Source organism: Polypterus senegalus, chromosome 17 (genome assembly GCF_016835505.1).
Source record: "Polypterus senegalus isolate Bchr_013 chromosome 17, ASM1683550v1, whole genome shotgun sequence".
In the NCBI taxonomy this organism is placed as follows: Eukaryota; Metazoa; Chordata; class Cladistia; order Polypteriformes; family Polypteridae; genus Polypterus; species Polypterus senegalus.
In genome coordinates, this window is record NC_053170.1 from 85,659,191 (window position 1) to 85,682,505 (window position 23,315).

A 23,315-nucleotide genomic window follows, 5' to 3' on the forward strand; every position below is an offset into this window, starting at 1 on the left:
GAGGAGAGGATTAGGGTCTGCAATTAAATAACTGCTCAGGCAGAACATCTTTCAGCACAGAGTGACGTTTCTTTAAGACGTCTTTCTCGGGAAGCACAAAAATAATTATTGCACAGTGATGAAGCATCCATTTTTGACAGCAAACAAGTAATTATATGTCATTTCGCAGCAGAGAAAAATGTCTGTTCATCTAACCCTGTAGCCCATTCACAGCTGAGTATTATTAATAAGATATAAAGAAGGGGAATCTCTGAGAAATCAGAAACATCACCAAGTGGAATCCTAATTGCAGTAAAATGTGATAAACCTGAAAGGCCAAATTCACATTCTTTCCAAATTCTGCACAATTAAGATGCACACTCGTGTTGCTTTAAAAGTAAATTATGTAATCTGTCCTAGGGGAAATGTTTAAAATGAAATGATTTGGGCAGTGCTGTTTGATTTCTGAAAATATTACACTTCACAAAAAAGTAAGATAGTTTTCAATGCGATTGAATAATTAAGATATGAAAGGGAAGCTGTATTAAATAAAACACAACAATGATTAAGAAATGGTGCCACGTTCAATTAAATGTTAAAAGGAAGTCACATTAAAGATTTAAATTGTTTAGGAAGTAACAATACATTCTATTAGATATAAAGAAAAAAGTTACCAAAGGGAGCCGTATCCTATTAAATCATAAAATAATAGGAAATTTAGGCAACCTGAAAGTATTACAGAAAATGTACATAAGTAAAAACACTCAAGGGGGGGACCGTGTGATAAAAGTCTGAACATATTAGGAAGGGAAAATGCTGAACATGTCACAGGAGCATTACGCATATTGCTAAATTAAGATGTCTCCCAACTGGCGTCATTCAAAAGCCAAATTTAATTTAAGAAATACTTGAAGAGGAAGCTGAATTGTGTTGAATGTATAAGAGTACAAAAACTCACATGAAACATAGTGATAAAATGAAAAGGAGTTTTTTTTTTCTTCCAGCATGTCTAATGCAATAAAATAAAATAACTTGTAATGGAAGTTAAAGTCATTTGCATGTTCTCCCCGTGTCTGCGTGGGTTTCCCTCCGTGTACTCCGGTTTCCTCCCACAGTCCAAAGGCATGCAGGTTAGGTGCATTGGCGATCCTAAATTGTCCCTGGTGTGTGCTTGGTGTGCGTGTGTGTGTGCCCTGAAGTGGGCTGGCGCCCTGCCCGGGGTTTGTTTCCTGCCTTGCGCCCTGTGTTGGCTGGGATTGGATCCAGCAGACCCCCGTGACCCTGTAGTTAGGATATAGCGGATTGGATAATGGATGGATGGATGGAAGTTAGAGTCCATTAAAGTCTAAAATTTTAGAAAGGGACCCAAGCCTTGTCATCTCAGAATGACAGAAGATTAACATCCAATTTGTTACTAATAATTCAATTCAGGATTGTGGACCTCAAGGAAAACACGCCAGGTTAGTTAGGTTTCTAAACTAATAAAAGCCTCCCTAATCTAACCTAACATCACAAAGAAATCTTGGTAGGTCTAATGAGACGAAACCCCTAGAAAGGGAACATATTCTCTATTTAAAATGATATAATAGAATAATACCGAATTTCTGTCGAACGTTCAACATATTGGGTAAACTTCACAATAAATAAATCAGAAAGAAGTTACAACAACCTGCCATCGGCGTATATATAATATACCAAAAACTCAAGAAAAGGAACCTACTGTATTTCCTATAAAATTTTCCAAATCGTCAAAATGGTTCCCACTTTCTATTTAGCATTAAAAATATCAGGAGATGAACTCACACTTCACAATTTACTAAATGAAACAGAAATCAATTACAAAAATCTCTATTCGGGTGTCCTGCACAGAAAACCTAAGAAAAGGAACTCCTTGAGATCTGCAAATGTCAGAAACAGAGTAAATAAATACTCTGGCATATACCACAATAGTAGATCCATTTTGTATCCAATTATTCAGTTCAGGGAATGACAGAAAGTTAAGATCCATTCTGTAAGCAACTATTCAAGTCTGGGTTGTGCACCTTATGAATTAAATTCAAATAATGTTACACATAAATACTATTAAGCGAACTGAAAAGCAACCCCTAGAAAGGGTCCCCATATTCTAAATAAAATTTGAAATATTAGAAAGGTATCCAAATTTTGTGCACCTTGCAAAACGCTGGGGAAACTTCACAGTAAGTTAAACAGTGGACGTTCCAAGCTGCTTTCCACACGTACAATATACTGAAAACTCAAGAAAAGGAACCTATTTCCCATAAAATATTCCAAATTTTATTAATGAAATTTTTATACATTTTTATTAACACCAGCAAAACCAAGGAGCTGGTGGTGGACTTTAGGAGGCCCAGGCCCCTCATGGACCCTGTGATCATCAGAGGTGACTGTGTGCAGAGGGTGCAGACCTTTAAATATCTGGGAGTGCAGCTGGATGACAAACTGGACTGGACTGCCAATACTGATGCTCTGTGTAAGAAAGGTCAGAGCAGACTATACTTTCTGAGAAGGTTGGCATCCTTCAACATCTGCAGTAAGATGCTGCAGATGTTCTACCAGACGGTTGTGGCGAGTGCCCTCTTCTACGCGGTGGTGTGCTGGGGTGGCAGCATAAAGATGAAAGACGCCTCACGACTGGACAAACTTGTTAAGAAGGCAGGCTCTATTGTAGGAGTAAAGTTGGACAGTTTAACATCTGTGGCAGAGCGACGGGCATTAAGCAAACTCCTGTCAATCATGAAGAATCCACTGCATCCACTGAACAGTGTCATCTCCAGACAGAGGAGTAGCTTCAGTGACAGACTTTTGTCACTGTCCTGCTCCACTGACAGACTGAGCAGATCGTTCCTCCCCCACACTATGTGACTCTTCAATTCCACCCGGGGGAGTAAATGCTAATTTTGTACCTGAATTTTCAGTTGCGTGAATGGCAGAAAAATTCAGATCTATTTTGTAAGCAGTTCTGTGGACCTCATGAATTAAGTTATAATAATGTTACACATCAATCCCATTAAATACAATGAAAATAAACCCCTAGAAAAGATTCCTATATCTCTCTCTCTATATATATATAAAATCCAACATCTGTCTGTCTGTCTGCTTTTCATGAGAGAACTACTTAACTGATTTAAATCAGGTTTTTTTCTAGAATTTGCTTGAACATTATGCTTGATTTTGCAGCCTCTCTCATCAGGCTAAGTATCATAGTTTCCTTGCAGGAGTGATACATTCACGCTAATCCGAGACAGAGGCTGTGGGCCGAAGGGAGGGGGAAGTGTGACGTCAGGAGTGGGGAGCCAGGCGGGACCCTCCTCACTGTCCTGTTTCACTGCTAAGCCATGGATGGCTAGTATACATATGTAAAATCCAATTTCTGTCTGTCTGTCCACTTTTCATGAGAGAACTACTTAATGGATTTAGATTGGGTTCTTTCCTATAATTTGTTTGAACAACGATTTTGCGACTTCTCTCATTATGCTAAGTATTATAGTTTGGTTACATCACCGATTTATTCACACTAACATGTTACAGAGGCTGCGGGCCGAAGGGAGGAGGAAGCATGACATCAGGAGTGGGGAGCTGGGCAGGACCCTCCTCACTGTCTTGTTTCACTAATACGCGGGCAAAGCCGCGGAGGGCGTCTAGTTCTGCATAAGATTAAAAAAAAAAATGGAAAGGTACCCAATTTCTGTTAACCTTTCCACCTATTGGGAAAACGTCACAATACATAGAACAGAACAAAGTTACAAGGTGCATGTTGTGAGAGATGGCAGGCAGCTTATCCCGGTCCATACATCCAGGCCGCTAGATGGAGTCCTCCCTGCAGCATGGAGGTGCCCTGGATTCCTTCAGGGCATCATGGGAGATGGAGTGCGACTCCACATCCCTGCTGGGTGCCGTGGGTGCCATCAGAGGACGCTGCAGGGAAACACTGGGATTTTTATTTTCCCTATACACCGGAAGTACTCCCAAGTCATGGGGACGGAAGAACTGAAGAAAATGAAGAATTTTCATCTGACCCGGAAGTGCTTGATCCCTGAGTTCCAGATGCACTGGTGTGAGGAATATGTTGCCCATACGGACTCAGGAGTCCCAAACACAGTGGTGCCTGCGGGACCCAACTCCAATTCCCAGGATGCCCTGCAGGAACCCGAGGCCCTGCTCCATCCCAGGGAGGCAGCCATGTAGCGTCCAAGGGGGGGTATTGGGCTGTCCCCCTGAATATCGTGTGCAGGGGCGTCCTGACTGGGTATGGACGCCAGCTGCCCTTCACAATGTACAATATACTGAAAACTGAAGAAAAGGAACCAATCTCCAATAACAATAACACGCTAAATAGAATGTGCACACCATTTTTTTTTTATATCAACCCTCACTCTGCAATGCACTGAATGAAAGCAGAAGTGAAATACAAAAGATCACAAGTCGGGAACACAGAAATCCTCAAAAAAGGAAGTCACAATAGATAAAGAACTGCAAACATCGGGAGCAGACTCAGTCCTCTATCACATACTGAAAATATACAACACAAATATCTGACATGAATAGGACATTTTAAAGCATAAGAGCTTATATAATGCAAAGAAAGTGCAAAAGAGGGTGTCTGTTTCCTATATAATATTGAAAATACTAGAATCCATGCAAATTTTTATTAAATGTTAAAAAAATATTATGACGTAAACCAACACTTTTAAATTAAATGACATAGAAAGAGCTTACAATGTCTTTCGTCACGTGTAATGCAAAGGAAAAGAGGACCTTGTTCCCGTTACACTGTATGTTTTACTGTTTAGACTGCTGTCCTATAATAAACACTATCCCAAATTACATCTGAAGAATTCAGTTATTGGGCATTTTTAACACCTATTTACTGTATGTACAAATATAGAGGAGGGCGCAGGAGGCTGGGTTCAACTACACCTAATCCAGTTTATCCTGGCAACTTTAGGTAGGCATTAATAACTGAGGGGGCCCATAGCCCACCGCAGGGCGCACTCTCACTCATTTACAGGGGTTCATGTAGACAGAGTCAACGTAACTGACACGTCTGAGGGATCTGAGAGAAAAGCCGGACTCCTCTTCTCCCACTTGTGGAGCTGACACGTCTGATCAACTTTCTCCACACAGCTCGCCCTTGCACCTCCTTCCCAGTCAGACTCTTTTTCCCCTCAGATCTTATTTTCTTTTTTCCGTCCGTCTCTACTTCTGCATTCCTTGCTTTCTCTTCTCATGTATTTCCTTTCCCAGCACTTTTGTTTCACGTGTTCATTGTGTCTCCTCATCACCTGTTCATACCACCTCAACCTACTTTCTTGTACTTTCTTAGATTTCTCTCCCACTTTGGTTGTACCTCTGATTGTCACGTTTCTTTTTCTGTCCTTTTTTTGTAACTCCACACATCCATCTCAATATTCTCATCTCTGCCATATCCAACTTCTTCTCTCCCGAGCTGCCTTTACTGCCCGTGACTCGGCTCTATAGATCACTGCTGGTCTTAACACTGTCTTAAGAACCTTAGCCTTCAGTTTAATTCTTGACCACACAGTACGTCTCCCAGCTGTTCCATCCATGTGACATTCTGTGGAATATCTTTGCATCTAATGCTCCATCTTAGACCACCACTTATCCTAAATATATAAACTTCTCCACTCTTTTCAGAGGCTCTCCTTCTGTCATTAAACATCAGATATTCTGTCTTTTATTCCTTTACAGTGGTGGCACTGAGGCTAGGGATCTGCACTGGCAATCAGAAGGTTGCCAGTTAGAATCCCGTAAATGCCAGGAGTGACTTTACTCTGTTGGGCCCTTGAGCAGAACCTTTAACCTGCGTCCTGCGTATGAAGTTAACCTGCATCAGAGACTTGCAAGCAGGTCCTCCAACTTGCAGGGAAAACTTGGAGGATGGTGACAGGATTGGCACTCCAGCCACCATAATAAAACCTTCCTGTGTGGTGCTGAGGTGTCACCTGCTGCACAGCTGCACTCGGGTCCCAATCCAGGTGGTCCGTCGTGTGGTAAGTGCGGCAACGTTCTGTATTCAGCCCATGCCCCCAACCTCTCTCTACCTTCTAAAGCCCTTCTTCATTCTTCCAACGTCCTCCTTTCTGGGGTTGCACAACACGATGCCATCAGCAAAAAGCCTGCCCTGGGGGATTGGTTCTTCATTCCATGACTCAATACATCCATAACCAGTTCAAAGAAGTAAGAATTGGCGTAAGAACTGTTACCTCAACAGTGCTTTTAGACCGAGTCCTCACTCCCTCATACATTCATATCCCCCTGGGGACAAAAAAAGTTCTGTCTGCCTGTCTGTGCCTCTCTCTGCATGTATCTCGGTCTGCACCTCACAATTCTCTGGTAATCCTGTGTGTGCCCCATGCACCTCCAGACCTCTTGAGGTGGCACTCTATCATAAACCAGATTCTTCCTCTTCTTCTTGCTGCTCCTGTTAGGGGTCGCCACAGCAGATCATCTTCTTCCATATCTTCCTGCCCTCTGCATCTTGTTCTGTTAGACCCATCACCTGCATGTCCCTCTCTCACCACATCCATAAACCTTCTCTTAGGCCTTCCTCTTTTCCTCTTCCCTGACAGTTCTATCCTTAGCATCCTTCTCCCAATATACCCAGCATCTCTCCTCTGCACATGTCCAAACCAACGCCATCTTGCAGGGAGAACTAACCAATTCCACACCGACAGTAACCAGGCTGTGTTTCAAGCCCAGTTTCCATTAACGTATAGGGCAGCAGTGCTAACCGCTGTGCCACCATGCCCCCTGAGTATAAAAACCCACTGAGACTGAGTGTAACAGAATTTGAATGCTAAGGTGTAAGCTAAATGGATGGCTGTGTCCAGTTTTGGTCTGGTTAAAGGAGATCCAGTGTTTAAATTTGAGAGGATATATGTAGAAATGGAACACACCTCAACAAACGGTCCCCTCATGCAGTTAATTTTTGTTTTCCTTTCTTCACTTTTACAAGTTGCAGGGAGCTCAGCTTATGGCCTATAATTAAAACGTCAGAGCTAATTGGCTTTTAAACAGAGTATTGCTAAGCAGAGAGCGAGAGTCTTAGGTGCAGGGGGAGAGAGAATCGGTTGGCAATATGCGATAAGCAAACTTCTTTGTTAACTCGTAAAGCCTAATAAACCAACAAACCCTTTAGCACTAATGAGCCCAGCAGACATGATTTAAAAACTTCCCTGGAGAGATTTTCTACAATTGCACAGCAATAATTTATAAAAGCACTGCAGTGGAAATCTTTTTTTTTTTTTTTTAAACGGACACGACGTTGCTAGAAAACAAAACAGGCTGCAGTGTAACAATTCAGAGAGCTCAAACGGTGCCACTTGGTAAAGCCGCGAGACGTTCTTGCCCGCTGCTTTATTTCACGATACCACAGGACTGCACTTCATGCCATTCTGCACAGAAATAACCCAACAAATCTGCCGGTGGTGTTTTTTGATTCCTTTTCTTTTTTCTAGAATGGAAAATAAGTCCTTAATCTTTGTGTGGCATAGTGTTTAAGGCTTTGGACTGGGGGTTCAAATCCCATCAGTGACGCCACTGTGTGACCACGAGCAAGTCACTTCACCTGCCTGTGTCCCAATGAGAACAAAAACAAAAGAAATGGAATTAACTGACTCTCTAATGTTTGCAAGTCACCATGCATAAAGGGCAATGCTAGTATAATATAGTGTCTTTCAAGAAATGCAGCAATGTAATTGAACCCTAATATAGCACATTTACATACGTGTACAGGATGGTAGCGAGACCAGCTCTGTTACATGGGTTGGAGACGTTGGCACTGACCAGAAAACAGGAGACAGAGCTGGAGGTGGCAGAGTTAAAGATGCTAAGATTTGCATTGGGTGTGACGAGGATGGACAGGATTAGAAATGAGGACATTAGAGGGTCAGCTCAGGTGGGACGGTTTGGAGACAAAGTCAGAGAGGTGAGATTGCATTGGTTTGGACATTTCCAGAGGAGAGATGCTGGGTATATTGGGAGAAGGGTGCTAAGGATAGAGCTGCCAGGGAAAAGGAAAAGAGGAAGGCCTAAGAGAAGGTTTATGGATGTGGTAAGAGAGGACATGCAGGTGATGGGTGTGACAGAACAAGATGCAGAGGACAGAAAGAAATGGAAAAACATGATCTGCTGTGGCGACCCCTAACGGGAACACCCAAAAGATGAAGAATAAAACTGCAGTTTAGTATATTCCTAAAAAATGTTAATATTTCATTTAATACATTTTGAAAACAGAAATATAATATTTCAAGCCCATTACGCTTTTTAATAAAGTGGCTGAACTGCACTATCTTCTCTCAGATTCCTTCAAACGCCTTATCAGACATTCACTCCTGGTTTCGTGAAACCCGATCTCTTCTGCAGTCCTAATGAGGTGGCAGTGAATTCAGCTTCTTTCAGCCTGACCTTCCCTCAGTGACCCCACTAAATAACTCAGACTGTCTCATATAAAACAGGAAGGCAGCTGTAAGGTCACATCTCACTAGAACCACACCAGAGTGAGCCCTGCGTTACCGACATGAAGTCCTTTACATCTTCACATGTGGAAAGATCTGGTACTGGGAAATAGGGATGGGGAAGGGTGCCTGTCACCGAGAGCCACCCCCTGAACTGGTAAATGCCCAGACAAACGAGTACCGTGTGAAACCCAGAAGACCTTTATTGCTTGTATAGTCACTTGTCAGAGCAGGAGAGGAGAGAAGCAGGGCTGTAATGTCGGAGTCGGAAGGAATTGTTGGATTACTGGAGTCGATTACCGACTCCGATTATATGTCAAGTGTAACATACTGTGTTAAAATCTCCAATTTCAAATATGCTGATACGATTAAGATTTTTCTTCCAGACTTTTGATAAAAATATAGCTCCTTTTTTTAACTTTGTAAGTTTAGTCTTATGTTTCATGTTACTCAGTGCTTGTAAGTCACAACAACTTTGCTGAAGCCTTTAAACCTGAATTTTAACAGGCAAAGGGTGCTAAAAAGTAGCCTGATGATTCACATTGGTAGAGATGAAGTGCCTTGTATGTTGTATGCTTCCATTTAGCAAAGTAAATATACAAGTCTAATTACAAATAGAGGAGTCACAGTCGGTGGTACCAGAAAGTGAGGAGACTGAGTTGGTGGTACCACCAGAGAATGAGGAGTTACACTCGGTGGTACCAACAGAGATTGAGGAGTCACACTTGGGGGTACCACCAGAGATTGAGGAGTCACACTCGTCGGTACCAGCAGAGACTAAGAAGTCACATTCATTGGTACCACCAGAGGCCGAGGAGTCGGAGTCGGTGGTACCACTAGAGAATGAGCAGTTGCACTCGGTGGTATCAACAGAGATTGAGGAATCACACTCTGTGGTACCACCTGAGATTGAGGTGTCACACTCGTTGATACCAGCAGAGACTGAGGAGTCGCACTCAGTGGTACCATCAGAGACCAAGGAGTCACACTCCAGGGTACCACCAGAGACTGAGGAGTCATGCTCGGGTTACCATCAGAGACTGAGGAGTCGGAGTCGGGGGTACCACCAGAGACCGAGGAGTCAGAGTCTAAGATTTTGTGTATCGACTCCGAAGCCCTGGAGTGAAGACACATCTTTTAAATAGGGGACAGCCCAACGAGCCATGGCAGCATAATAAATATTCTGTATAGTGTGGGGACGCTGGCTTTCTTGACACAGCCATAATTTATCAAAGCTATGAGTAACTTGACCCCCCCATACTGTTGGCTGGGTGTAGTCTGGTGTCAGAAGCAGGGGTGTCACTAGTCAGAGTCCGGGGTACCATCAGAGATTGAGGAGTCACGCTCATTGGTACCACCAGAGACTGAGGAGTCGGAGTTGTGGTACTACCAGAGATTGAGGAGTCAGAGTCCAGGGTACCACCAGAGTCTGAGGAGTCACACTTGGGGGTACCACCGGAGATTGAGGAGTCGTACTCGTTGGTACCAGCAGAGACTAAGAAGTCACACTCAAGGGTACCACCAGAGGCAGAGGAGTCAGAGTCTAAGGTTTTGTGTATCGACTCTGAAGCCCTGGAGTTAAGACACATCTTTTAAATAACCCAATGAGCCATGGCAGCATAATAAATATTCTGTGGAGTGTGGGGATTCTGGCTTTCTTGACAGAGCCATAGTTTATCAAAGCTATGAGTAACTTGACCCCCCCATACTATTGGCTGGGTGTAGTCTGGGATCAGAACCAGGGATGTCACTAGCATTAGTACTTATGAGGGTCTTAGCACCCAATTCTGATAATGCTGTTAGTCCTACATAAATATTAGATGAAAATAAGTGGGTGGAGGGTCACCCCTTGGAATATTCACATGGTCAAAGTGTGGGTGTGAGGGAGGAATGGACCCCTCATGAAGTTTAGAAGAGCAAGTGAAGGAGTGCCCCATGAATTTTTTCACGCAGTCATCCACTCATGTCAGAATGTGTCACAGAATAGAGGGTGGCTGGGGTCTTGAAGATCATGGTGTGGACACCTAAGACCATAGGATGGGGTAGAGGTGGCTAAATCTCTGGGAGCCCCCTCCAAATGATGACACTGGTCAGAAGGTCCAGTACCTGCCCCTTCTGCCTTTTTCATGGTATTAAATACTACAGAGACCCTATTCACACCAGTCTTTTGGAAGATGGTCGATGCCTCAATCTTAAACTTTACAGCTGTGTTTCCTATCATTTTTCACAGTTTTTGACAACACCAGCTTGTACTAAGCACTGACCTCAAGAAAAACTGTACCCTGACTATCCCAGACTTCTTTTTTAAAGAATATCAGGATTCTGGGAGAAAGATACATCAGTGCATACACTGGGGGGCCAGGAAGAGAGCAACATCACAAAATTAAAGACAGCAGACCTCAAATATGAAATGACACCTCAGAAGTTGCTGGGACGGTGTTTGATAGTTCACTTTGTGAATCATGGCTATCACCAGCATCAGGAGGTCAGGATTTAATTCTGAGATCAGGCTCTGTGTGTTGATGGAATGTTCTCCCTGTGTGTTTTCCCCTCATTTTCTGGTTTCCTGCTCCTGCCAAAAAAGTGAGCACACTGTGGTAGTTGGCAATCAAGATTGGATGAATGTGGGCGTGTGTGTTACTGTACCCATTGATGGGTTCATATCTCACCGCATTTCTATATTTTTAAACATTTGATCCTGCTGGGCGAGAGACTGTGCATTCATGGATAAAGACCTTCAAGTGATGATTTGCTATTGGTAGGGGTTTGTATCTGAAGAATTGTAGCAGAACATTGTAATGGCTGGCATATGTCAACCCTCTATTCCAATCACCACATTGGCTCCTTGTAGCAGCACATATTAAGTTCAAGTCCTTGAAAAAATGTGTATACTGTATGTATGTGTGTATATGTATGTTTGTTTATATATACAGTGGTGTGAAAAACTATTTGCCCCCTTCCTGATTTCTTATTCTTTTGCATGTTTGTCACACAAAATGTTTCTGATCATCAAACACATTTAACCATTGGTCAAATATAACACAAGTAAACACAAAATGCAGTTTTTTAATGATGTTTTTTATTATTTAGGGAGATAAAAAATCCAAACCTACATGGCCCTGTGTGAAAAAGTAATTGCTCCCTTGTTAAAAAATAACCTAACTGTGGTGTATCACACCTGAGTTCAATTTCCTGATTACTGCCACACCTGTTTCAATCAAGAAATCACTTAAATAGGAGCTGCCTGACACAGAGAAGTAGACCAAAAGCACCTCAAAAGCTAGACATCATGCCAAGATCCAAAGAAATTCAGGAACAAATGAGAACAGAAGTCATTGAGATCTATCAGTCTGGTAAAGGTTATAAAGCCATTTCTAAAGCTTTGGGACTCCAGCGAACCACAGTGAGAGCCATTATCCACAAATGGCAAAATCATGGAACAGTGGTGAACCTTCCCAGGAGTGGCCGGCCGACCAAAATTACCCTAAGAGCGCAGAGACGACTCATCCGAGAGGTCACAAAAGACCCCAGGACAACGTCTAAAGAACTGCAGGCCTCACTTGCCTCAATTAAGGTCAGTGTTCACGACTCCACCATAAGAAAGAGACTGGGCAAAAACGGCCTGCATGGCAGATTTCCAAGACGCAAACCACTGTTAAGCAAAAGAACATTAGGGCTCGTCTCAATTTTGCTAAGAAACATCTCAATGATTGCCAAGACTTTTGGGAAAATACCTTGTGGACTGATGAGACAAAAGTTGAACTTTTTGGAAGGTAAATGTCCCGTTACATCTGGCGTAAAAGGAACACAACATTTCAGAAAAAGAACATCATACCAACAGTAAAATATGGTGGTGGTAGTGTGATGGTCTGGGGTTGTTTTGCTGCTTCAGGACCTGGAAGGCTTGCTGTGATAGATGGAACCATGAATTCTACTGTCTACCAAAAATCCTGAAGGAGAATGTCCGGCCATCTGTTTGTCAACTCAAGCTGAAGTGATCTTGGGTGCTGCAACAGGACAATGACCCAAAACACACCAGCAAATCCACCTCTGAATGGCTGAAGAAAAACAAAATGAAGACTTTGGAGTGGCCTAGTCAAAGTCCTGACCTGAATCCAATTGAGATGCTATGGCATGACCTTAAAAAGGCGGTTCATGCTGGAAAACCCTCAAATAAAGCTGAATTACAACAATTCTGCAAAGATGAGTGGGCCAAAATTCCTCCAGAGCGCTGTAAAAGACTCATTGCAAGTTATCACAAACGCTTGATTGCAGTTATTGCTGCTAAGGGTGGCCCAACCAGTTATTAGGTTCAAGGGGCAATTACTTTTTCACACAGGGCCATGTAGGTTTGGATTTTTTTCTCCCTAAATAATAAAAACCATCATTTAAAAACTGCATTTTGTGCTTACTTGTGTTATATTTGACTAATGGTTAAATGTGTTTGATGATCAGAAACATTTTGTGTGACAAACATGCAAAAGAATAAGAAATCAGGAAGGGGGCAAATAGTTTTTCACACCACTATACGTATGTGTATGTGTGTGTTGTATATATGTGTATATGGATGTGTGTATATGTATGTGTGTGTATGTGTATGTATTGTGGCAGATGACCAGGGACCTTGCCCAAACGGGACGCCTGGAGCAAGAAAGGACCCGTAGAGGGGCAATATCTCCCCTGGGCAGAAGAGGGTAGCCTCCCCTGGATTCCATCAGGGGCCACGGATACAGAGTTGGGAATTTCAACCCTGTGGGGGTCTGTGGCCACCACCAGGGGGTGCCTGGATGGTTCCTGAGCACTGGAGGTCAGGACTTTTGCCACACCAGGAAGTGCTGCTGGAAAACCATCACAGAACACCTGGAGCATATCCGGGGAAGGATAAAAGGGGCCACCTCATTCCATTCGGGGAGCCAGAGTCGGGAGGGAGAAGACAGAGCTTGCAAGGGAGGAGTGGAAGCGGCTGAAGAGAAGTGAGCCTCAGTTTCTGTCTGTGTCCGGGTTATCTTTCACAGTATATGTGTGTACGTATGTATGTATGTGTTTGTATATATGTCTATATGCATATGCATACAGTATATGTTTATGTACATATATGTGTGTGTGTATATGGAGACACTTATGAAGTTCTATGCTCCTTCTCAACCTCTCAGGTCTGTTGATGAACGGCGTCTGGTGATACCACATCAGCGTGATTATTAAATCCCATTGCAGACTCTCTTCATGTGCAGCTTCCAGCTGGTGAAATGAGCTGACCCACCTCCATTCCAAACTCTGGTCTCTCATTGGGCCTTAGGACACATTTCCAGACTCTCCTGGCTGTTAGGTTTCTTGTGTTCCGTGTGGAGCTCTGCACCCATCGTGTATCACTTGTTCCCAAACAAGCCCCCCTGACTGATGTTACTCGATTAAGTTGACCTCTTTTCTAAGTCACTTTTGGATAAAAATGTCTCCTCCATAAAGAAAAGCAGATTTAATGAGTTGAAGGGAATGAGGACGGGTCCTTCGACAGCCTGTTTGGGATGATGTCCTTGCCCAGCTCATAGTTGCTGTTCTATCACAGCACTGCTTGGTTTTTAAAGACAGTCTATTGAGAAGGAGTAATGTGGCTGGCAAGAGGAACAGAAGAGGCTGCTGGCCACTGGCAGTGGTAACGCAGTGCTGAGATCCTTCTCCTTCTGCACTCTTTGGTTCCTGGGTTGTGTGGTTCCTCATTGACCTGTCGCTTGACAAGAAACCATTTTATTCCCTGAAGGGTTCTTTGCATATGAAACTGAGCTGGGAAACATTTCATAAAGGGCAGACAAAGCAAATCTTTAATGTTTAGTTGGCTGCCTAGCAGGATACGAACACATCAAGAAAACCTCTGCTTGGCTCGTCTCTGTCTAAATACACAAGCCCCCTAATATTTCATAAACCATTTATCACCAGTTCAGGGTTATTTATTTTTTACAGATCTGCATTCAACCTTCCTATGGATGTTTCTTTAGTGAACCAAAAGTGGTTCACCTTGAAGAACCACTTTGGCACCTTTATGTTTAAGAGTGGGGGTCCCACAGTGCCTCAGTTACCCCCCCCCTCTTAATCTATGATTAACATGGATAACAAATATTTATAAGGCTGGATGAGCTCTCTCTCTAAATGAATGGGAAACCCCCACCAAAATAGTTTCACAACAGCTGGAACAAATCTATTTATTGTCCTGACCCCTATAAGGGCAATCTTGGCAGCATCAGGTGTAGGGCAGGATCCGCCACTGGATGCCATGTGTTGAATTAGCTGATTTCAGTCCTCGATTAACCTAACATGCACTTATTGTTAATTTTAGAGGGAGAGCAGACCTGGAGTAGGCCAGAACCTGACCCCATATCTCGATAGCTGAAGAAATGCACTTTTTAAAAATCCTGTTTGTTTTTTCTACTGGATTTTTTGATTCCTTGTAGAATGTTGCTTGACATTACCACTTCATTCGAGGAATATAAAACCAGTTCTTTCCTTTTAGAAAAGGGGTCCTAACATGTGGAGAAACAGCTCTTTAATGTACAGAAGGCTACCAGGCAGGACAGAACAGATCAAAAAATCCGGAAGTGTTGTGTGCAGAGAAAGTCCTTTCAAAATCAGGAACCCCCTTAGTACTTCACAAATATCCATCCAGGGTGATTTCTGGACTCTGTTACGGAAAGGTTTTTTTGTTTTTTGGAACCTTCATGTGGAATATTTCTTCTGGTTGCTCTGTTGCATCGCACTGATGAACCCGTCTGGCACCTTTATGTTTAACAGTGCAAACTACTCCACTAGCGACGGCAATAAATAACTAAATAAATCTGACGGCTTTGAACATTTAGAGCATGCACCGCGTAAGGTTGAGGACCCCGTTCGATAAAATCAGGGCAGACATGAAATAGACGACCCTACTCAGACGATCACGAAGAGCTTTCTGTAACAGGCAGAATTTTTTTTTAATTATCTATCATTCACTTTTCCAAAGGCAGCAAGCTGTTTAATTCCCAGCGCTTGTCATTCTCGTTTTGTCTATCATTCGCCCACCTACTGACAAAATCATTGAGATTAAAGTAAAAAAAAAAGTCGTACACGCCACCCCATGAAATGCACAAATACGAGCACACGCGCGCGCGCTCATAAAATCAAAAGAAGCAAACATGGATAACCGATGCCCGTCCGTTGCATCGCGTTCATTCATTCATTCTGCTGCTGTAACGCTTCACGGATTATGACTGGGGGTCGGCTCCGTTCGTGTGCGTTTCTTATCCTGTTTGTTCAATAAACTGTAAATCAAGAAAAGTGATTTGTAATGTGCACGTGCAGTACAATCTGCATCAACCCTTCGGTGTAGCTCCCCCTTTATCCACAACCCCGCTGAAGAAGTTTGGCATCCAGCTAGCGGGACGCAAACAGGTGTCTTACCTGCACGGCGCGCCTGCAGCACGGGCAGCAGCTCTCCGTCTTTGGATGTGTGCGAGCCTCTGAGCGGAGGGCAGAGGATGAGACGGCGAGTGCGACAGCAAGCGGCGGCAGCGGCGGCTTCACCTCGGAGCTGCGGGGTCCATCGTGCAGGCGCAGCGCACCTGTCTCTTCTCGCGCCGCCTCAAGACTCACAGATGCGCGTCTGCACGCATCGCTGCCTTGCATGAAAGGGTTAACGGGCTGGCAAAAGATCCGCCTTCGAACAACGACTTGTTTGAATCTCCGACAGAAAAGCGAGTGAGCCACACACGGCCAGCCCTCCTGATGCTGCGCAGCTCTTATCTGTCACAATAGCGGCGCAATCATGTGTGAGCGAGCGAGCGAGCGAGCGGGCGACTAGTCAGGGCTCAGACATCTGTGAGCATTCAGCTCCTCACCTTCTGCTAACCTAAACTTGAAAGATCAAGCAAGTCTGCTAAGAAGTCCCGACCTCTATGATACCTGTCCCCGGGGGGTTGGGGTGGGGAGGCTTCTGCTCACTTTTCCCTCAGGGCATGTCTGTGAATTTCCCAACAGATAAATGATGCCAGGCTGTTATCTACGGAGGGACACTTCTCTCCTCTGCCAGTCACCCGCAAGGCACCCTTAGTGTTCTTTCCATTAACTGACCCTGTACCTTCCAATTGTCCTAATGCACACTGCATACAATCAGTAGACCCTGAGCTGGTTCTATGCTATTTGCTGCCCTGGGCGAAGTTGTAAATGGCGCTTTTGCTTTGAGAGGAATCATCACTGCCAGACCTGGACATTGAGACCTGGGGACAGCAATGTATTTAGGACCTCGAATTCACAATCTAGTATATTTGTCTACAAGACTGTCTCAGAAAAATATTATGTGTATACTGTATATGTCACATGTAATTTAATTAAATAAAATAAACTGAAAACTTGGCATACTGACAATAATCAGTGATACTGAGAATATATAGTAATCATTATCTTTAAATATGAATCTTTACCCACAATTCCTTTTGCCGTATGTTCGTGTATGCAACTCCCCAAAAACGCACAGCTGCGTTAGCGTGCCCAGAGCGAATCTCACAAATGGTGGTGAGCCGCAGACGTCGATATTTGCTAAATTTGAACACAAAGCTTTCATGTATGTCCATTTGGGTTAAATCAACTTTTAGCAATTCACTCAAGAGCTACATTACTGTTGCCGTTTTGATCGTTGAATTTTATTTGGTCATGCTGTCTCTTCTATACTACAGTTTGAGGATTATTATTATTGGCGCAATTGTTGTTGTTGTACGTGTTATTGTCGGACTTTGTATAGCTCAAAATAATATAAAACAATAGAATCGGACATTGGCTTTGAGTCCAAGTGCTCGTTGGTCTGTATTATTTAAATAAAATTGTCGCGTTGCTCAGGGCCGTTTCCGGGCAAGAGATTGTGGTGTGCATCGTGCAGACAGTTCAGGTGCTGCTGGGACACACAATAGAAACATTTCTTTGTGTTCTTTTCCGGCCTGGACGAATTTTTCTCAACAAAATAAAGACAGGACTCTCCGCATGGAGATGCAGTAATGCGCCCTGACCACTAGAGGGTACTTGCTTAGACCGCTTATGCCTTGAGTAGACAGTCCATTCTGAAGAAATCAACGGTTGTGCAGTCTTTGTTGGTGGGCTCAGCTATGGCTCCCAAGTCCAGTCTTTGAGATGTACCCACACACTCTTGTGGTTCTACAATAGCACTTAATGGACTGTATGGTTCCTCATAGAACCATTGCTCGAGAAAGAACCATTTCATTCTGGGGAGGATTTTTTGGATATGGAATAGTTTCTTTGGGCTTTGAAAAGGTTCCTAATGTGTGGACAGAACACATCGTTAACACTCTTAAAGATAATAGTTCTTTAATGGCATTTTATGGTTCTTTAATGGGTTGTGTGGTAGAACTATTACTTGACAATTCACCAGTTAATTGTGGGAAGAGTTCTCTGCATATGAAGTTGGTTCTTTGTGCTTTGAAAAAAATCCTAATATATAGGAAGAAACCCCTGAAATCTTTGATGTATGGTAGGCTGAAGGACACTAACAGATTAAGAATACCTGAACTTAACCTGTGTTACTGTACTGTATGCAGCAAGAGTCCTTTTCAAGTCTTGCCCCTTTGGTATCTCACAAATCGGTTGCCATCTATTCATGATTACTCACTGTGTGGATCTCAAGAAATTAAAGTTCTTTATGGAACCTTCACGTGGATTGGTCTTTTGAGAACCAAAAATGGTGCCTGTATGGCACTGCCCTGAAGAAGTGCTGTGGCACCCTTATTTCTAAAAGTGTATGGTAGGCCACCTAGCAGGACCCGAATGGACTAAGGAAAGCTGAACTTAGCCTGTGTTGTTGTATGCAGTCCTTTTAAAATCAGGAATTCATTTTAACGCAGACTTGAAGAAGCTTCAGAATTGCCCTGTGGAAACAAAAAGGTGCCAGAGTGGTTCTTCAGAGTGATGCCATACAGCAGGGCCTCCAACTCCGGTCCCAGAACGCTGCTGTGGCTGCAGAATTTCATTCAAGCCCTTAGTGGTGACTTTTTGTTACTAATTAATATATTTTACCTTAATTATAATTGACTTGCTATTTAAGACTTGCAACACTTAATTACCGAAGGATCCTTCTCTACTGCGTCTCTTCTGAGAATCCTTGGGTACCACTGGTTAGACTTTGTGTAGAATGAGCAGTTGCTCATGGAGTCCCGAATGAGGCACATTACCTGCATTGTGAAGGAGCATCAGTTACAGCACTATGGTCATGTGGTGTGATTCCCCGAGAATGATCTGACTTACAGGACCCTCATTGAGGCTCCGAGTGGCTGGACAAGGCCAAGGGGATGCCCATGAAAGATCTGGCTGCGGCAGATAGAAGGTAATTTCCAGAGTGTAGGACTGGACCGCGTGTCAGCCTGGTGGGTTGCCAACTTAGATCCTGAGCTTTCTCATCGTGTGGTGGGTGAGGCAACACTCTCTACCAGTGCATGCTCCCCAACCTGACCTGACCTGACCCTTAATTATTTCTTTTTCCCTTTATTAGCGACCATTTAATTCAAAACGAAAGCATGATCAGTAACCTGTGTCCAGCATACACTATCTGAAAGTAAGAAAACGTGAAGGCCTCAGCGATGTTGATCTGCTCAGATCCACTGAACATTTCGATGGTGTTCTTAGAAAAAAGAAAAATCAAACATTTTGCAAATGTCTGCTGTGGTAGAATAGAGCAGCAACAAGACGTGGAATTAAACGATGGGTTTAATTAGCAAGAATCGACTTCTAATTAAGAAACTGGTTGGAGTTTGATGCCCTGAATTAGATGGTCACCTGATGATCACTTCACATCTCATTTCTGTTTGGGTGCCAATTAAGGAAAACATGAAGCTATTCAGAGGACTGAATCTTAAAAAAGACAATTCAATTAAAATGAAGGGAAAAGGAATTAATTAGGAGCAAAAACTGGTCACTGATTAAGGTAGCGTTTCTTAACCTTTAAGTATTTATGACCGAGTATTCATAACAGTTTTAATCACGCCCCCCTAACGTTTTTTTGAAATGAGCCCACTAATATCAATTTATTCTTTTTTAATTAATGATATATCATAGATGCGTATTTTATTATACCTACTTAACTTTTATCGACATTTATCTAACTCTATATTTATTTTTCTAGTACCAGAATGTAGTTTAAGTTAATTGCTTTGGTTTCAATAGATGTATTTATTATATTTTCAATTCTTGTTTTCTTTTTTTCACATCTTCACGCCCCCCTTTTTGCTATTCGTGCCCCCCTAGGGGGGCCTACCTCACAGTTTTAGAACCACTGGATTAAGGAAAGGATTAGAATGGAAACCTGCAGCCACAGTTGTGCTCCGAGACTGGAGTTGGAGAGCCCTGGTGTAGAGGAACAACTTTTGATTTCCCAAAGAACCATCCAAAAAGGTTCCAGAAAGAACCATTTATTTATTTAGATCCATAACAGGTTTCATAAATAGCCATGTATAGATGGTAACAGATTTGTGAAATACTGATGACTCGTAATTTGAAAGGACTCTTCCTGCATACAGTAACACAGGCTAAGCTGAGGTTTTCTTAATCTGCTAGTGTGCTGCTAGGTAGCCTACCATACATTAAAGACTTCAGATTCTTTCTACATATTGAGAAGTTTTTCAAAACACAAAGAATCCAACTTCATATGCAGAGAACCCTTCCCAGAATGCAATAGAGCTTTGACAAGCAATGGAGCCTCGAGGAACCACATAACCCAGTAAAGAACCAGGAATTATAAGAGTGTGGGAAACGCTTGAAAAATGAAGTTTAACATAGAAAAGTGCCTCACGTGGGCAACAGCAACATCATTTATAATTACAACCTGGGAGACATTGTCCTACAGGAAACAACCTCTGAAAAGCATTTAGGGGTTTATGTTTACACAGCGTTTTCATTGTCTGAGCAATGTGCTGAAGCGATTAAAAAAGGAAATTAAAATGTTTGGTTATGTTGAAAAAATCTGTTGACTATAAATTGAGGGATGATAGGCTCAGAGCAGAGAATGCACTGGTGAGACTACATCTGGAGTACTGTGTTCAGTTCTGGTCACTACACTACAAGAAAGACATAACAGTGCTTGAAGCTATGCAGAGGAGAGCAGCCAGGTGCATCATGGGACTTAAAGACATGCCCTACTGTGACAGACTCTGAGAATTAAACCTGGAGACTGTGTGGAGACCTCATCCAGGTCTTCAAAATTCTCAAAGCCATTGATACCAAACAGTGAATCACATACTTGAAGACATCAGTACAAAAAAAGGGGAGGTGCATTTAAGACTGGAGCCAGGAAGCACTTCTTTATCCAAAAGGTTGTGGGAATCTGGAACAAACTACTGAGACATGGAGTTGAAGCAGAAACTTTGACAACCTTTAAGAAGAACAGGGATTAGATGTTAGGACAATTTAGCCATTAACTAAGCTAACAAGCTTGATGGACTGAATGATCTTCTTTTGTTTGTCAAATTTCCTCTGTTCTTAAGATTGGTATTTCTCAAATCTTTTTCCTTCAGTTCATTGTTATTTATAGAACCTGTTACAGGTCTAAATAAAAGGTTCTTTCTGGAACTTTCACATTGAAGGTTCTTTAAAATGGTTCTCGGAAGAATGACAAAACACTGCTGAGCAAGTGGTTCTGTGACAGGACTCTGTTCTAGGTCAAGTACCCTGTGGAGTCTTTTTGGAAAAGTCTGTTCTGAAAGAAATGCTCCAATCATTCTGTTAAGCATCATGGGGGGCAAAGCAGCCACCAATCTTGAACTGAACACCATGATTATGACATGTTGTCTTATAATATTGGACTTTAAGCACACGTTAACTAAACACCTTTCTTCTTGTGTAAATGGCACACATTTCTCTGGAAGTGAAACATGCTATATTGCTTGTAAGTTCAATATCAGTGTGATTTGTAGAATGTCAGATACTTGGTGGGATTGTGAATGTGACATGATTTGATCCAAGATAGGGTACCAGTACTGGTTGGCACTTAGGTCAAGCCTAAGCACCCATCATTGTGTTAGAACACCATTTAAACATACAGTAGAACTCCGATTATCCACACCTCAATTAACCAAGGTTCTGAATTATCTGAGGCAAAGTTGTAATTACGATACTCTACTTTTCTTATCCTTCATAAAAGCTTTGTTGTAAATACTGTACTGAGCATGTAAATACTACAATTTTACCTTCGACTGTACCGAGCAAAGACTTACTAATCTTTTACCCTCAGTACTACTTTTTTACCCCTGACTGTACTGAGCACAGAAATAGTAATGTTTTAAATTCGACTACACTGAGTGTGAAAATACTAATTGTTTAAACTCTGTTATACCGAGCATGCAAATATTACTTTTATCCTCAACTGTACCAAACATAGAAATACTAATCCTTTAAATTCGACTTGTACTGAGTGCGCTAATTCCCCTTTTCCTCTCAACTGTACCAAGCATGAAAATACTAATCTTTTACTCTCAGTACTACTCTTTTACCCTCAACTGTACCTAGTATGGAAATACTAATCTTTTACTCTCAGTACTACTCTTTTACCCTCAACTGTATCAAGCGTGGAAATACTGATTTTTTACTCTCAGTACTACTCTTTTTCCCTAGACTGTACCAAGCATGGAATAGTACTCTTTTACTCTCTTACTGTACTGAGAATGGAAATGCTAATCTTTTACCGTTGGTGCTACGCTTTAACCCTCAACTGCAACGAGCGCATAAAAAGTGATATTTTAAATTCAACTGAACCGAGTGCGGAAATACTAATCACTTAAACTAAAAATACTACTTTTACCCTCGACTATACCAAACATGGAAATACTAATCTTTTAAATTCGACTTGTACTGTGTGCGCAAATTCTACATTTTTCCTCAACTGTAGCAAGCACAGAAATACTAATCTTTTACTCTCAGTACTACTCTTTTACCCTCAACTGTAATAAGCATGGAAATACTAATCTTTTGAACTCTTCTGTATCGAGGGTGCAAATACTACTTTTACCCTAGACTTTACCGAGCATGGAAATAGTACTCTTTTACTCTCAAGTGTAGCGAACATGGATATACTAATTTCTTAAATTCAACTTGTACTGTGTGCGCAAATTCTACATTTTCCCTCAACTGTAGCAAGCACAGAAATACTAATCTTTTACTCTCAGTACTACTGTTTTACCCTCAACTGTACCAAGTGTGGAAATACTAATCTTTTAAACTCTTCTGTAATGAGGGCGCAAATAATACTTTTACCCTAGACTTTAGAGAGCATGGAAATAGTACTCTTTTACTCTTGACTGCACTGAGTGTGGAAATACTACTTTTTTACCCTTGGTACTACTCTTTTACCCTCACCTTTACCAAGCTCAGAAAGAGTAATATTTTAAATTCAACTGTACCAAGTGCAGAAATACTAATCATTTAAACTGAGCATGTAAATTGTACTTTTTCCCTTGTCTGTACCAAACCCAGAAATACTAATCTTTGTCCCTTAGTACTTCTCTTTTACCCTCAACTGTACCAAGCCTGGAAATACTAATCTTTTAAACTCTACTGTACCGAGAGCACAAATACTACTTTTCTCATCTGTACCAAGGGTGGAAATACTAATCTTTTAAATTTGACTGTATCAATTGCACAAATGCTACTTTTACCCTTCCCTTCACTGCACTAAGTGCAGTAATGCTACTCTTTGAACTTTGAGGAGCTGGTGGCTGTGCGTATGTGGGTATGACTCACTCACTCCTCAGCTATTGTCAGTGTGTCACCAGCTACGACTGTGTACACTGTGTACTGTCTACTCTAGAGTTTTGTGTTTATTGG

The 23,315-nt window shown here is 42.3% G+C and overlaps 1 protein-coding gene across 1 annotated transcript in view; it reads right to left on the bottom strand.

Moving 5' to 3' along the window:
* The window catches only part of ankfn1 (ankyrin repeat and fibronectin type III domain containing 1), a 195,216-nt gene extending 179,007 nt beyond the window's left edge, over positions 1-16,209 (bottom strand). The window contains exon 1 of the mRNA XM_039739380.1: positions 15,903-16,209. The gene's annotated coding sequence lies outside the window, so the exon portion shown is untranslated. The remainder of the gene's footprint in view (positions 1-15,902) is intronic.
* Between the last annotated feature and the right edge of the window lie 7,106 nt (positions 16,210-23,315).